The following is a 14917-nucleotide window of genomic DNA, read 5'->3' on the forward strand; positions in this document are numbered from 1 at the left end:
TAAAATTGAGTCTCGCGATATGGAAATAGCAGACCTGAATAAAGTCATTCAGGATTTGACTTTGCAAAATGAAACCTGTGAATTGTCTCGCAATGATATTTTGGCTAGAGAACTTGTCGAACCGAATATTGAGTTGAAAGATGGTCGATTTGAGATACCTGTTCCGTTGAAGGAAGATATTGATCTACCTAACAATTTTGTGTTGGCGTCAGATAGAGCTGCTGCTTTAAGAAAGAAAGCTTTAAAACAACCTGAACTTCGTGATTTCCTTACTGACACCATGAAAGATCTTAAATCTAATGGCTATATTGAGCGTGCGGGTGAAGCAGGAAATGTCAAGGGATTTGAATGGTATTTACCATACTTTGTGACGTCACAATTAAAAAAGCGCATTGTTTACGATGGCAAGTCTGAATTTCGAGGAACTTGTGTTAATGATGTAATGTTTTCGGGTCCTGACTTGTTAAACCCTCTGGTAGATGTCTTGGCTAGATTTCGGCTTGGTAGATTTGGTCTCATGGCTGATGTGACTAAATGCTTCTTTCAAATAATGTTACCTGAGTCGCAAAGGGATTTGTTTCGTATATTGTGGTTTGAAGATGATGACCTTGAAAATGGTAGGATGGTACCATTTCGTTTTTGTGTACACCCTTGGGGAATAAAGAGTAGCCCGTATATCGCTTGCTTGGCTATAAAGAAAATGATCGAGCAGAATCCCAGCAGTGCCGGTGAATTGACTCTCTGCAATATTGCAAATAATATGTACATGGATGATTTTATATTTTCGGCTGATAGCTTAGAGGAAGCTCAGCAAATCACTCATGAATCAATTGCTTTGTTTGATAGCCGTGGGTTTAAACTTGTTAAGTGGAGTGCTAACAAGGAGGCTATGATTGTCTTGTCAAATTTGGATAATGAGATGCTTTCACCTTTGATTCGTGACATTGACTTTCAGACTGAAAATATGACTTTGCCATCAGCGAAGACATTGGGTTGTGTGTGGCAAACCGAGTCTGACGAGATGCGTATCGCATGTTCCTTAAAGCCCTTAGCTAAACACACGCGCCGAAGTATGCTCAGTCAGCTTGGACAAAATTTTGATCCGCTAGGCTTTGGAGCGCCATTTTTTCTAAAAGCACGCCTTATACTTCAGCAATTGGCGATAGACAAGTTTGATTGGGACACCGAGGTCCCTGATAGCTTTGTTAAAGAGTGGGAGTCGTGGCTTCGCTCTTTGGACCTGCTTAAGGATTTTTCGTTACCGAGATGGTATTTTGCAAACTCTGGTGTGTGCAGTCCTGATGATATTGTTTCATATCAATTGCATGGGTTTAGTGATGCTTCGAATCAAGCTTTCTCTTCTGTTGTTTACTTACGTAGACTGGTTAACAGAGTTCCGAGCGTGTCTTTCGTTCTGGGTAAATCTACCATTGTTGTAAAAAATCAGTTTTCTTGGCCGATAGCTAGGAAAGAGCTTGTTGCCGCTTTAAATACAGCAAGACTCGTGAAGCAGGCCTACGAGGCATTGAAGATGCCCGACTGCAGTAAGTATTTTTGGTGTGATTCTCGGACTGTGTTGCAGTGGGTTAAGAACCCTGATTTACGTTTGAATAAGTTTATTACGCGTCGAGTTGAGCATATTTTATTGTTGTCTGGAGCCCAGGATTGGCGTTTTTGCCCTACCGATATGAACCCAGCTGATGTTGGCACAAGGCCAAATCTTATTACAAAGAAAGAGTTTCGAGAGTTGTGGTTAAATGGTTCTAGTCTTCTCTATCAGTGTGAAGAAATTCCATCTGTAGAAAACCCCACTCCAGTACCTGTCCATAGCCTATATCTTCGTGACGAAGAGGGGTCGCTTGACGTTGGACAGGGTGGCCTTCACAGATTGATCGAGGCCGCACCTTCTTTGTATGTTATGAAAAAGAGAATTGCTTATTTGGTTGCTTTTGTTGAATTTTTGTGCTGTAAAACGAAAAAGCGTAGCTTTATGAAGCCAAAACTGGACGCCTCTTATCTTAATAGAGCCTTAGACTTAACTGTGAAGTTTGTTCAGAAAAGCGTGTATGGCGATGTGTTACATTTAATGACCAAACGATCGCCGGATGCACTTGAGGAAGTGATAAAGCGGGGTAGTGTTGGCGCTTCGCAACGTGAGAAGAAACGCTTGAAAGAATTGCGTTCACTTAAAAAGTACAGACCTTGTGTAGATGATGCTGGTGTAATCCGCATTGAAGGGCGCTTAAGTAATTCTCCCGAGATTTCTCTAGAAGCAAAGCATCCGATTGTTTTGCCTTCGAAGCACCCCTTTACTAGGCTTGTTGTACTGTCGCATCATAATCGAAATGCGCACTGTGGAGTACAGCACACTTTGTTGTCTACGCGACAGAAGTTTTGGATCGCTAATGGTAATGCTTCCGTGAAGAGGTATCTTAATGATTGTGGTGTATGTGCGATTGAGAAAGCTCGGCCTATAAGGCAGCTCATGTCTGATTTACCTTTGTCTCGCACAACTGCCCATAGGAAACCCTTTTTTGATTGCGGCTTGGACTATCTTGGACCACTGACCTTTGTTGAAGGTAGGAGTCACAAAAAAGCTTGGGGACTCTTATTCACATGTATGGCATCTCGCGCTATTCATGTTGAGCTGGTTACGTCATTGTCGCTGAGTGAATTTTTACTTGCCTTTACAAGGTTTACAGATTTACGTGGGCAGGTTAATGCTATCTATTCCGATAATGGAAGTACCTTTCAGGCAGCATCTAAGAAGTTACCCGAGTTGATAGAATCAGCTGAATTTCACAACGCCCTGAGACAGAGAGAGATAAACTGGGTATTTATACCTCCATATGCTCCGGCGCAAGGTGGCGCCTGGGAAGCAATGGTAAAACAATTTAAAATTGCATTTTTTCACATTTTGGACTCTTCAATACGTAAGCCCAGTTTTATTGAACTGCTTACGTACACTAGTAGTGCCGTTCGGATCGTGAACGAACGCCCTTTAGTACCTTTGAGTGACGACCCTAGGGATTTTACTGTCATCACCCCTGCCTCACTTTTGACCCCATACTTAGACCCATACTGTGCTGTTGGGCAACCACATGATCGTGACCAATTAAGAAGGGATTATCGGTTCAATTTGTCACTTTCTCAGCAGTTTTGGAGTAAATGGATCGATTTTTACTTGCCAGGTCTTCAGGGCCGGAAAAAATGGCTAAAAATGGCCGAGAATTTGGAGCCTGGTCAACTTGTAGTGGTAGGTTCTCTCCAAGACATTGGTAAACGTGGGAAGTATCAACTTGGGAGGGTGCATGAGGTAGTTCCACAAATTAGGAAAGGGAAGCCTGTGGTTCGTAGAGCCAAAGTTGCCGTCTGCAACTATGATGAGAGTACGGGGAAAGTAAAAGTAGACTACGTGTTGAGGGATATTTCGTGCCTCGCCCCCGTAAAGAACACCTAAGTGTTAGGGTTTGAGCCTGGTTTTGTCTGCGGTGGCCGACCCTTGTCTGAGCCCGGAACAGTCGGTTATTATCGCAACTATTGTATATAGCGTCATTTTAGCGTGTACCTATGGTACCAATTTCATGTATCGTCGTGTTTATTCTTATTGCTGTTCATTCTTTGCATGCCCTTTGTATTTGCGTATTAACTTAAACGTGAGTGATTCAAACAATTTGTGTATCATGTGTTTTTATTCATTGGCTCACGATTGTCCTTCAATTCTTTTTTAGTTATGCCATGTTAGACTGTCATAACTAGGGGCCGCTATGTTACGGCCAATCTCTGTACAAATCAAACGTCATATAAAACCGTTCAAGTCTACTGAATATTACGTCATGGAAGTTGCTAGAAAATGTGCCAAAATTGCACCATCGTTCATAGACTTGTGTCAAACTTGTTTGGACTTGTTTGGACCTGTTTAAACAGGAAATATTACATCAGCTTTAAACACCTGTTGGAATGACTTCATAATTGTCTTTCATTTATTGCGTCACAGTTACTTTCTACGTGAATTTGAGATATTGATATCTATTCTGGTCATTCGTAAAATGATTGTTTGAAAGTTGGCCGCACATTTAACTGTTGGCTTAGTGCTTGCTAGCTGGACAAAGGTTCCGTCTTTTATCCAAGTAATTTGTATTGTAGTGACAGTTTTTAGGTGTACGGCGTTGCACCAGTCATTTCGATAGCCTCGGGCTAATTTTACTGGAATACACTGTTTGAATAGACGTTTCGAAAGTGTGTTTATTTTTGGGTCATTGCATGCAGACGAACGGATTTGGGAATCTTACGTTACAATTTTCCCACGAAGAGATTATGGTTTACCGCTGTGACCAAGGGGTATAACGTCAGCTGGAACCCTCAACGCTATACGTAGAAGAATACCCCTGGAAGTGAAGCAAGTGAGTGGTAGGGAGAAATCTTCGTACGAAATTTATTGGCAGACGAGTGAGGCTGATCTCAGCCTACATTCTTATGTAGTAAAAACGAAGAATTCTGGCATGCGGAATGTGTTGATGTTGACGACCATGCAACCTCTATTGGGGATTACCAAGGATGACGGCAAAAAGAAGCCAGGCTTGTATAAGCTTTACGACTTCACAAAGGGTGGCACCGATATCATCGACCAAAGGATGGGTTGGTTCATTCACGTGCAAAGCGAAGTCCCCACGGTGGACAACTACTGCGTTTGCTTATTGAGAAGGTGCCAAAGCCACAAAAAGTAAACTACCAAAACACCGTGGCCAATGTCAATGCTGTGAAAAGCCTTTATGCCCTGCACATTCTATACGAGTATGTCAAGTTTGCTTTTGCGCAGAATAAACTATTTGAATGATTGCGGTTTTATAAACTTTGGCTTCAACCACAGCCTAAATAAAACGCGGAGCTCAATGAGAGATTTTCCTTTTTTCCTTTTATTAGACAGATAGCTATTTTTACGTTGATTCAACATATCAAGACGTTGAATACTTGTAAACATGTGCGGTTTTGCAATTAGATTGCTTATCAAAATCATCTATCCTTTTTTGTATAAAAAGTGGGTCATAAAACTAATCGTAATACTCGATGTAAAATTCAGCATTTTTATATGCTGAAACAGTATTGTATTCATATTTTATAAATCCATTTTCTATTTAGAAAATATCAATATAATGCGGTTTGAGCATAGCTGAATTTTAGCACGGATACAACGACTGATTTTATGACTTTTATACAAACAAGGACAGAAGAGAAGTAATCTAATTGCAAACCCGCGCATGTTTACATCGTCTTGCAATGTTGAATCCACGTCAAAATGATTGTATTAGCGTTGTATTCAATTTCTCGTATTATCGAACTGTAAATGTGCAGCCACTTGTAATTTCAATGTGCCTCATTGCATATTCCTAAATATTTCTGAATTTGTGTGTACATAACCTAACAGAACACAGGTTGCTTTACCATTGAATCAAGTTGAAAAACGTTGCTGCAAGAGCCTTGTGCCAATTGCTGCAGTCCGGTATTGCTGTAACCAAATCAAAATACTTATCAATATTTTGCTGCCAAACTGACATTTTTATCGCATAAACGCCCATTAGGCAAAAAAAAAAAGGCAGCTAATTCTTTGTAAAGTATTTCTCCAGGTTCACAATGATTTGACGCATAATAAATACTACTTTGAATAAATCTAAATATTGTTTGGATTTTAGTGTGTGGCATATGAATCTTAGAGAGCTTATTGAATCCACAAGAAAATGACCCGAGGCATTACAGATTTTCCTTTTGATGAAAAGCGTTGTGACGTTCTGTTAATTAATGAACCGTAACTGTTTTATTTTGAATTTCTTTCTGACTTCTGTTTATGTAAAGCATCATCGACTTTATCGGGTAATCTTACTCCTAGTACTAGCCTTGTATGTAGCCGAGTTCACATTGAACTTACTTTGAGAGACGCTGTTGCAACTACAATACATTGCATTTAAACCGCTTTTTTTGTTGCATGATCTTCTATTCGTTTCGTGGATTACATAATAGTATTTGATAAACGCCACCCTGCTTCTTCAGCTGGTCTACATTTGTTAATAAAGCGTAGGAGTTGCTGTTCTTGGAACCGAGGTCACAAGATCATAATCCAAATTGGTGTGACACGCGTTCAGAAATCTCATTACCGCATGTAATTGATGAAGCATTGTTCTTTTAGTCAAGAAGCGAGCTTTATTTTGAGCGTGGGAAAAGTTATTATTTTGCATAAAAAATATAGATTCAAATTGAGATTATGTAAAAAAAATTTAATCACAACATGGCAATGCATGTTCTTCATTACTCTACCAAAAAATAATGTGTAAACTCACGCTACAATTGCTTTAATCGCAAAATAATCCAAAAGTCATAAGTCACCTCAACATTTCAACGTCTATGAGCAGTTTTAAAATTCACATAGGTTTAATTTTCGGATATGCTCAGCGTGAATAATTTTACAAAGTGAATCCCAAAGTTTGAAGCCGTACCTTAAAAAATAACAGAGATATCACTCCTAAAGCATAAGAAGAATCGACAGCCCCCCCCCAAACTGAGCAAGACTCCAGGGAGCCCAACCTCGTAAGGGTTAACCTTTTTCACGCTAGGGCGCAAAGGGCGAGCGAAGCGAGCCCGACATTTTTTTAGTATTCCGGTATTTCTCTTGCAATGCTTGCAAATTTTCATTACATAGACCTCATGATTGCATTATTTTCAAAGTAAGGTACTGTTTGCTCAATATGATAAACCAAAAAACAAAGCAAAAAAGTTGTAAGAACTAAAGCCTATCGTAGTGTTATAATTTCAAATTATAAAAATACAGCACAACCTTTGTCTGAAAAAAATTGGCTCTGATGACAAAATATCACATCATTTGATAAACTAAACTGCCGTTGTCAGATTTAGAAAATACACAGCCTACTTTCTATCCCTAATTCTAAAAACAATTGAGTACAGATTTTTTTAAAATATCTTCTCAATTTTCCTGCGGCGCATGTGTCGCCTCAGCGCACTGATTAAGAAGAGCTAGTTAAAAAGCGCTGGTATACAATACACCACAGGAAAAAGATTCAGAACAAAAATGAACACATATGTGCAAGTGGCCAAAGATTCTTGATTTTCCTAAATTTGACAAACGAGTTTGAAAGCTAATTAGACTACAGTTCCTGTTGTATTGTCAAGAAGATGAAATAAGCTACTGAACGTTCAACCATATAGGCGTAGTCAGGCGGGTCAAAGGGGCCATGGCCACCCCAAATTTCCAAAATTTGAACTGTCAATAATTAAATTTTTAGCATGTACTAGCGAGCAGACGGTCAGTCATTAGGTTGGTCTTTATTAGGCCTATACCTGTTCGATATTGTGTTAATGGTATTGTGTTAATGGCAGATCACCTATAGGTAATTAAGGTAGTTTTACTACTCGATTAGCCTGTACCGTAATTTCTGCCATTGAAAAAGTATTACGCCGATTTTTTGTCAGTTTTAGCTTGGCCGACATTTAAACTATGCGATTTCGAATTTCACACTTTTAGCCAGCTTGGTACGTATATTGATTTTGCATACTGCAATTCACTCAGAAGGCAACACCTAAACAAGTACAATTGGATGGCATTAGCAATCCAAGTCATCGTGGAGTTACTCCCAACAACTGTTGAGGCCATGAGATGACTTTTTAGTGCAAAAAAAAAAGAGTCAAGACATGGTTAGGCCGTGGACGTCCCTATAACAGAATCTGGACAGGAAGCCAAACGCTGCCAGTGCAAGATGAGGCCTGAAAGTATTGCCATAGTGGCAGTTTTAACGCTAAATTTAATTTACTATTTAAGTAATGGTCTGCACGTTGCAAAACAGCAAACCGATTTTATACCTTTTGACTTTTCCTGACAACTGAATGTTGAAAACCGAACAGCAGGCTGCATTTGTTTTGATGCCATCAAAAAACGATAATGCTGTCATAAACGCGTTTGTAAATACTATTTAAAATTTAAAAAAATTCTGTAACTTTAAAGGGATTGGGGAGACACGTGCCCCCAAGACGCTACGCTACTGATTCGAAGTCTCTGGCCACCTGGAGATGTGGTCTGATTTGTCACACTTTGGTAATTTGGATTAGAGCCACAGCTAGCCTACTGTTTGACTAAAATTTTCTAAGGTTTTTTTTCTACATTTTGGTGACTCGTAATGATATAAAAGCTTTTTGTTTCATTAGGGACGCAATAAAAATGAGAAAAAGTGAGGTGAAAAGCGCTCAATCAGACTGTTAAAAAGCGATTAACAGTCTAACTGAAATTTTCGAAATCAAACTGTCTTTGTTTTTTAACTTCTAATGATTTTAAAACTCATTGTGTTACCTGAGGAAGACAGTAAAGAAGAAGATAATAAATATAATCAAAACATAATTAAAAAAAAAATTCATTCAGACAGTCACCAAAAGTTGGCAAAATCTGGCAAATATTTCAGAACGTGACAAATCAGGCCATATCTCTAGGTTGCCATGGAAATACCTTCTATAATTTGTTCGGTCCAGCAACCCATCATTAGCCCTACTGCCAAGGTCTATGAGAAGGGGGTACGGAGGGTACGGCGTACCCTTGAGGACCCAAGACTGTGATTGCTGGTGAGCCCGAAATTGTGATTTTATAGTTTACGCGCAAAATTGTTTGGTTAAAACCATCCTAAACGACTAAATTCAAGCATAAAAGTTGTTATTCTTTAGTCGTCCTGGGGGGCCCGTAATGTAGAAAAAGGGCCGAAAAGGTAATTAAATGCATTGCGCACAAATTAGGGGCCCAAAGTGGTGATTTAATGCTTTGCTTTACGTGCTAAACTATTTTGTTAAAAGCACCCTAAATTAAATCATAAAAATTGGTCATCTTCTTGTCCGGGGGGGGGAGGGTAGTTTAGCAAAAGCACGGTTGAGAAATGCCTGTGCTTTTTTTGAAAAGCCCAACCCGCTAGGTTTACTTTTTAAAGGCCCGGGTAGTTTTGGGTTTTTTGGGTTTTTAAAAACTATGTGAAAAAAGGTAGTTTCAAGCTTATTTCACTTCAAAATGAATTTCGGAGCAGGAGCCGGAGTGAATACTGTCGGAGCAGGAGCGCAGCCAGAGTAAAAAAAGTGACTTCGTTCACCTCTGCTAGGCATGTGGTGAATGCAAAAGTTAATGAAGAAAGTTCATTCGTCAGATGACTAATTTGATTATGTTTTAACAAGATGTTATGTTTGAGCCTTTGTAGAGAGCTTGACTTGTACCAGATACCGTGCATATAACGCACTCAGTAACGTTAACGGATTTAACATTTTTTATTAAACACACAAATAAAATAAAAAACTACTAAATCCAACGTTTTCGACACCACATAGTGTCATAATCAGGAATAATTATAGGCTACATTTAAGAGAAATAAATGAATGAATTTGAAAATTTTACATTAAAGCTGTACAAGTGACCCCCTCCCAACAGCGCCATCAACAACTGACAAACGAAATCAATGCAGGATACACAGATTAGCGAGGGACAGATCATATGATCTGCACAAAACACTAAATAATAGTTTTATTGCAGCCTGATCCTATTATTGCGCACAGATGTCTATTTCTGCAGTAAAATGTTGTGTGGTGTGCAATACGCCTAAGTAAACATCACGCGTTTTGTCCAAGACAAAGGGGGCCCGGAATGACTCTTCGTACCCCTAGTGAAAATTCCTCTCAGAGGCCCTGCCTACTGCATAGAGAAATGGGCGCAAAACTGATCCTTGATGAACACCATTGCGACAGGAAAAGTCTCGCTACGGCCGTTCAGGCACTTCACGTGTGTCGTGTCTGTTCTACTGTAGCCTATACATCCAAATATTCATAATTTAAAGTGCCCCTGACAGGTTGGATCCAAGTATAGTAACTTTTTAAAGCATTTCCTAGCGCAGAATTACACTTAGCGAACTTTTTAATCTTAACCTAGTAGCTCGACTGGTTAGGGCGTAATTTATATCAAACGACTGTTCCGCAGCGCCACCACAGGCGAAACTCCATATTTCACTGCTCTGGGACGACTTTGGTGGTATTACGTCATCCTAAGTGGACGTCGTTAGCAACGGATAAACGAACGCTTTCTAGATGTAATTGGTGGATCACAGTTTGGTCGGAGTTGGTACAAGCGGTTGCTTTTTTCGAAGATTTATTGTTTTTTGCAGTTTAATAAAACTGTACTGGATACGTTCCTACAAAACCTAAAATATACTTTAAGTGAAAAATGAAGAAATCGTACGAATCATCATTCATATTTAATTCATCATCACTACTCAAAAATAAATAAAAGTTCTCTCTCTCTCTCATAATGTGCCTTCAGTTGGCCATTGAAATCCTGTGTAACGGCCATCTGGATCTGGAAAATTGTTTCGGATTCGCCAAACAATGCATGACGGCATCACAATCCGATTGTTGCTTCCGAGAGCATCGCCTTGTAGTATAGGCTACACTCCAACACATGCCTGTAGGCATTTTTACTTAAGTGGTATTAACAAAATCATCTTCAGTGAAGTGAACATATACGACTAGTTTTGTATGGCCCATCCCACTTTCGAACACTTGAAGAAAACTTTGATCATTTTCTTCTCAGTAGGCTACCTTGTTTTGTGGGAAAGTGGGAAAAGAAAGCACACGGTCTTTGTCACTGACAATGTCACATAAACAGCAATTTGTAGGCATTGCCTCAACCGTAAATTAAAGGTGCTGTTTGTGAGATACTGTTGTTACACTGCAAATGGCTATAGCCAGATTAGGACAAATAAAAAAGTATGAAAATTATAGCCCTATGAAACTGCAATTTCAATTGAATTGAGATGCTGTTTGATAAAAGTAAACTCAACCTATTTGATCGAAACCTGATAGTAATAATAAGTTCACTTTTTCATTTCGGTGATTCTTAATTTGCACATGGTTTAGAGTTTAGACCAACAGAGCCCACACATTCACGTTTTGCAGTAGCCGTACCATACTTTACCAAGTCATCACAGAGAAAGAATGTATCCTTCCCGCTTACTGTGACGTCACAGCGGTGTTGCCGTTTTTATTTTCTCAATTAAATGAGTGCCAGATTCGCCGATGTCAACGAAAGTTTGCAAGCGTGTAACTTAGTAGCCTGTTGATATTTTTTACGATTTGCTGGTCAGGGAAGTTTGTTAGTGCCATCTTTTTGGTATCTTAGGTAAATTTAGCGAATTTATTTTCCTGTCAGAGGCACTTTAATTGCTTAGAATTTGTTGTCAAGGTGACGACCCATCAATTGTAGTCTTCACCATTTGGTGAACTATAAGCCTCTAATTTTGTGATTTCATGATGTTACAATGTATCTCGCCGTTTTACTCTAGCTTAACATATGAAGTTCTGTTTAAAGTCTTTTCTAAATTGCTTTATGATGTCAATGCAGACAAATCGATAAAAATCTGAAGAATCTGAACCCAAGTCATTTGTTTTTCTTGTAATCCCAAGATAACAGCGATTGTTGAGAAGCTTTTTTTTATTGTGGATAGTAAACATGAGGCATTTAAAAGCAAGATGGTTGGATTTGAATTATTTATCCTCGGACTGAGAAAACCTAGATATGTTATTCCTGGTAGCTTCGCATACTTGTGTGAAGGTCAAAGGAGTTTCGCATACTTGTAGAGGCTTTTGACGCTAGGTCGGTTATCGAGATTGACAGAGTGAAGTTTCCGATTGTTGAAGTGTTGTTGCCAGGGAATTATTCCATCCATTAGGTGCCGCTGAATGGAGAACAGTCCTTAAAATGCGTTGCTCAAGCGCACACCCCAAGAGTCGAACCAGCGCCGTTTGATCTTGAAGCTTCTTCGTTCAAGAAGTCACGCGCTAACCAACTGAGCTATTGGGGCGGAAAGATATTTGTCCTTGCCAAGTAACGAATGCTATCTCCAGCTTCGTGTGGAAAAAATAAATCGCGTGCGAACGATTGCTTCATTTAGAAAGCAATTTTACGTTTCAGTTATTTTCTAAAACAGGGTATCCAACCAATTTAAAAAAACTTTTGTTCAAGTTATAGACGTAGTCACGTAGCCTACCGCTTTGATTCAGGCGTAGTCTCTGTAAACATAAGGATTAGGAGTGCATCGCTAGCACAACTGCAAAAATCTGCACAGTGGCTTAGTTACGTCACACAGATTTAAAAAATAAAATTTTCAACCTTACAACAATGGAGGGAGAAGGGCTTGGTAAAATCTTCAAATTTAACTTTATCCTTTATTTTAAGATAGAACAAAACGTTGCTTTCAAACGGACCACAAAACTTTACAAAACTTGTCTCATGTTGTGCTTACACCACTTTTTGCTTGCGTCATTTAAAAGTCACAAACATGTTGTAAGACAGCCGCAAATAGTTTTTTGGTTTAGATTTTGCAATACCATAAATAAATGCGATGAAGTTGTCATAACAATTTGTGGGCATGACTACGCGCATGCGCAAAAGCATGACATAAATGCAAAAGGTTTGTATGAAGATGATTATGTTTAAGCAGCCGTAAATTAAAATAATTTTTAATCAATCCTGCCTCCAAACCATAAATGTTGTTGCCGGGAATTATTCCATACACTAGTTGCCGCAAAATAGAGAGCAATCCTGAAATGCGTTGCTCAAGCGTACTCCCCGAGAGCCGAACCAGCACCGCGAGATCTTGAATCAAGCGGTGTTGGTTCGGAGGGGCGGAGATAAATAAAAATACTTTGTATGAACCTACTTATGTTTAACCTTATCTGCAGCGACACGGGGTTTTATGAGGACGTCCCACTCTAGTAGTGAAATATTTCACAAAAGAAAATATGCAAGAAATGTGAAATTTCTTGACTTTTAGTTTTTATTCTTTGCCAATTTTCTAAACCTACACTGGTCCTATTTTAACATTCCCGCCCTTCACAATAAGCATTTCATCTCAGGTGGCTAGACATTTTCGTGCAATGCTAGTTATATATTTCATCTCAAACACTTTATTTCAATAAATTTGAAATTTGTTGGGTAAAACTTTAATTTTTATACGCACAATAGGCTACACATGGCTATTATCTTGTAAAATATTTTGGCTTTGTGATTTTCATAGTTACCGTCAGTGTTTTTTTTAAGGTGTTTTGAGAGACCGAAACGATCCCCCGAATTTCTCCAGTGGTTTCCCAAAATTTCGACTTGCAGCTACAGTAGAAAAGTAATGGTTGTTTCTCGCTATGTCTTGTCGATAATACGAATATAGCCTACGATCAATAGTTTACGTCCGGAAAAAAAAAATAAGTGGAGGTAGCCTACAGCTAACAGCTAAATCAAAGAGTTATTCACAAAAGAAGTGCACCTTCGATACTCGTCAATGTTTATTTCTGATTTATGGCGCATAATGATCAGTTTTTACGTGTGGAAACATAACAAGCAGAAGCCAACAAGCACACTTTGATTGTGCAGCAAACTTGTTTGGCGGCCGTGTTGGGCAGGCTGTTTGGTCGCTGTCACAATCATTTAAGTTGTGCCTTGTCGAATAATTCATTTTATGTTGCGTTGATTGTATGTAGTTATGGCTATTTTTTTGGCTATTTTTTGGTATTTAAATGAAACACTTGCGGTCTCTTAAAACTACTTAGCGGTCACCCAAACCAAACCTTAAAAAAAAAACCTGGTTACCGTTATTAGCGATTAATTAGCACGGGGCTAAGATAGCCCGTAGCGTGACACAAAATAGTGACACAATAGCCCGTGGCACAAGATAATGTCTACCTTATCTTGTTTTGGTATGATATCTGATTGAACTCATCAAACGTCTTTGGCTTCTGTCTGCAAAAATCTGTTCAGTTCAGTTTGTTTTTATTTTTGATCAACACAATGAAAACAATATGTCTCAAAGAAACCTTCTCAATCCGAGGATAAAGATAGCCTACCCTCAATCAATCAATCAGTTAATCAACCGTTGAATATTGCAACGTCCTTTTCAAAAAAGATAAGTTCCTGCATTCTGGCAGTCATTTTTACGATTAATGCAGATTCAAGGGCAAAGAACTGCAAAACTGTAACAGAACGTGGAACTATTGCAGGGAATGGAATAAAAAGCCAACTGTGAATATCACTAAATAAGGTTGAACACAATAAATTAAAGTAAACGTAAACAGTGCAAAAACAATTCTCTGCTTGTGCTTGTAACAAGACAAAAGGTGTTTTCTCTCTAACAATTCTGTTTTTCTTTTTGTATTTTTCTGACCACACCTTGCTCACGTGACCATCCGTTAAAAGCGCTAGCTTGCAAGAGCTTCCACCAGAGATTCTTCCACGCAGTCACGGAGTTATTAGGCCTGAATACAAACCTTTTGATAGTCAAACCAAAGACAGTGCGGTAGTAGAATTTGCTGTAACGTTTCTAGTTTCTGTAGTGAAGATAAGTTGAAGTAGTGCGACGCATGAATCCGCGTGAATACTTTCATGACATGTGATGTAAAACAAGATGGCTTGTTTGCGATGACTCATGGACCTTTATATGAATGGTAGACGTGATATGTTTGTGTTACTGTTATTCAGATGACTTGTTTACGTTTTTTGCTCAATTTATATAATTATTAACAATCACTTTGTGTTTTATAGCAGCAAATACAAAATTTCAATTGATTTGCCAAGTTAGCATAAGCAAAAAATAAAATATGTCTCACCAAGAAAATCAAGAAGAAAACGCAATTGCATCAACTGAGGCCATAGAGAATGGACATCAATTGCCAGGAGCTTCTGGTAAGTTATTTTTGAAAAGTTTTACAATGCGGCTGTTAAAATATCTTATGATGTCCTCTGGTGCTTGTCACAACTTTCCTATCACCATTGCATGGTTGACTGCACAGTATTGGAACGACCGCTGGAAAGTTTGGCGGTCCGAACCGCTTTAAAAATGCAACATTA

Source organism: Aplidium turbinatum, chromosome 2, assembly GCF_918807975.1.
Source record: "Aplidium turbinatum chromosome 2, kaAplTurb1.1, whole genome shotgun sequence".
In the NCBI taxonomy this organism is placed as follows: domain Eukaryota; kingdom Metazoa; phylum Chordata; class Ascidiacea; order Aplousobranchia; family Polyclinidae; genus Aplidium; species Aplidium turbinatum.